Here is a 3,302-nt window from a genome sequence, read left to right as displayed (position 1 = left end):
GGAGTTAAAGTGTTTAATCACCTAGTGCCAATCTAAAGTGAAATAATTATTTGGGTTAAACAAGTGTGGAAAATTGCCATCTAAAAGGGAAAGGTTACTCTCGTAACTCAAACCAAGATACGGTAATTGGAATACTCACTCTCGTGAGCTATTCACAATATAAGATCGGGACTAAGCAATAAATGGAATACCCACTCTCGTGGGCTATTCACAAATGGAATACTCACTCTCGTGAGCTATTCACAATATTTCCTTTAACCAAATTGTCCTCTCTCGAGGTACAATAGTCAAGTGCAATTGTGGGTGCTCTTTGATTCATAGACAAATCTAGCAAGGGTACAAGCAATCATATGCATCTAATTACAAGTATCAATAACATAAATCACAATTGCAACACAAGCAATAAACCCAAATAGATATTTCATTAAAACAAAATAAGAACTAGGCACATAGGTTCATAAACACTTTTATACCCAAAAATCCCAAAAGGAAGTTTAGCCTAACATGGCTAAAATAGATCCAACAATTATTCAATAAAGTTCAAAATAGAAAAGAGAAAGGAAGATATTCTCCCAAATGATCCTCCAAGCTCTTTTCTTTGATCTCCTTTCCAAAAGTTGTGATGATTTCTTCTTTGGCTTTTGGAGATGATGAAGCTTCTTTTCCTTGTTCTCTTTCCCCTTTTTCTGACAAAAACCAGCAGGCAACAGGTAGGGTTTGGGGAGAAATGAAGCCTTAAATAGTGGGATCCAAAACAGGGACAAATCTGGAATTTTGTTCTGGGATGAATAGTGTCCTGGGCAGGATTCTCGACGCGTCGAGAATGTTTCTCGACGCGTCGAGAATAAAATGGTGAAATTTTTATTGCTCTCTGGAAGGTCTCGACGCGTCGAGAGATATTCTCGACGCGTCGAGAATCTGCGGTGAACAGTACTTTCGGTCCCATTTTGACTTCTCAACACTTTTGATTCCTTTGCATTGCCTTTTTGCTCCCAAGTGGTTATAATGCAGCACTAAACACACCAAAGACACTCAAACCAAGCATTATACCACTTTAAATAAAATAACAAGGAAAAAGCATTGGAGATAACATTTTAATACACAATTAATTATAAAACCTAAATAAAAACACAAGTAAAATAGGTACAAATGAGAGTGTATCAAGTACAACTCGAAAAAAGGCAATGAATTAAAGAAACTGGTAAAATCAACCACAAAACCTGTAATTCTAACTTCACCGGAGTAAGGTAGAACCTCCGGTCTCACCAAAGCCGCTCGGCCAGAAAATCGCACGAGAATCGCACAGGATTAATCTCTAACAGAAACCCCAGCAAGAGTAGAAAGATACAAATCTATAAAAACTAAGAGAAAAAAAATACATAGCGAATGAGAGAACCTGGTAAATGGGGCGAATGATCTCTACATACAACCGATTTTGTCGGAAGATCATTGGAGGACCAAGGTGATTACCACTAGTCCATCGCCGAGAACAACGAACCAAACCCCCGATCTGGTGACAGAGAGGGCTCCGCCGCGGGAAATCGCCAAGGGGAGGAAAGGGGGGAAGCGATTCTAGGGTTCTGATGAGAATTTTTTTCAAAGTATTTTTAAAATTTACGGTGTCGTTTACCAAAATGGAAAAATGGAGGATTTTCTGGAAAAAAAAATAAATAAAAAGAATTGGAGGGGTGGAAGAATGAAAAAATGGAAAACTTATTTACTAAAATTATTTCTCCAATTGTTTAACTCCTCTCTATTCTCCAACTTTATATATAATTTTGGAAAAATCTTATTTTGATTTTGTCAAATGGAAGAATGGGAGGAAATGCCACAATACTTGGCATAGTGAGATCTTGTGTTCGAATCTTGTTCTTCTCATTCTCTGTTGTTGTTTTTATTTTATTCCCCTGCTCTTCCCTCCTCATTATTATTATTATCATTATTGCTCTTTCCTCCTCCTCCTCCTCCTCCTCCTCCTCATTATTATTATTATTATTATTATTATTATTATTTTCTTTGCTTGTTCTTCTCATTTTCTATCGTCATCGTTGTTGTTGTCGTTGTTGTTATTATTATTATTTTTTACTATTACTATTATTGTTGTTGTTGTTATTATTATTATCTTTGTTGTAGAAATGTACAAATGTCATATGGGATAGATGATTGTATTTAATGAAAAAATTAGAGAAATGAAAAATTGGATGAATAGGAAATGAAAATTATTATATGTAAATAGTTTTAATACTATTACTTTTTAAAAAAAATAATTTAATAAGATAAAAAATAATAATTTCTTAGTAGGTACCATTTAGTATTTGGTGGAGTGAGGTCGATTTTGTAAAGAAAAATATAATGTTATTTTCTCTTCATATGTTTCTTAATAATTTTTTCTCATGATATAACTAATATTTATTGAGTGACGTGAATTGATTGATCACATTAACTTTTTATCAAATATTATAAAGAACTCAATTAGATAGGGTTACGTTAGGAAAAAAAATTAGATCTTTTTTTAAAGAATGTGTACCATTACTCTTTTTAAAAACTCCCCCACACTCTCAGAGGGGATTGAGAGTAGATTTATGAATGCATTTTCTCCCGACACACTCAACTACATTGTCATCTAATCTCTAATTATCCCTTTCATTTTATCAAACAAATATTAGGAAAATGTTTAATAATGCTCCTACAACATACATTTGTCACTAAAATTTGACAAGTTTATAAGTTTCTCCTTACCCTTGCAATACTCTCTCACTTTCAAAAATTTCACATCACCAAATTTACAATTCTTTTACTATTTTTCTACATCTACAATACTCTCTTACTTTAAAAAAGGATCACACATTCACATCACATCAAAATAAAATAAATACAAAATTAAAAACGAAAGCAAAAAAATATATTTTTAAAAAAAAGTACAAAAGGCTACCACAACAAGCAACCTTTTGTCATATTAGCAAACTTGTTACCGTTTGCTAACCATGTCATCATATAAAAAATAAAAATAAAAATAAAAATTCCAATGTGCCACACTACCACCTCATCTAGCAAAGGAAAAGTTGGATGGGATAAGGATAGTCTAAGTGGTAAATGTAGGAGCATCCAAAAATTACAACAAACTTCAATTCAAATAGCTAGAAACATCATATTCTTTAAAATTATGGAGTTTTTTTTTTGTTTTTTTATTTTTAAAGGTAAATGATGAAATATATTAAAGAAGGCTAAAGCCTAAAAAGCTTGGAGGTTCCTGACACCATACAGAGTGAGCCATCAATGCACTATTTGCTTTCGTAAGCCTA

This window comes from Ipomoea triloba, chromosome 10, assembly GCF_003576645.1.
Source record: "Ipomoea triloba cultivar NCNSP0323 chromosome 10, ASM357664v1".
NCBI classification, from domain to species: domain Eukaryota; kingdom Viridiplantae; phylum Streptophyta; class Magnoliopsida; order Solanales; family Convolvulaceae; genus Ipomoea; species Ipomoea triloba.
Note: the sequence above shows the minus strand (reverse complement) of the source record.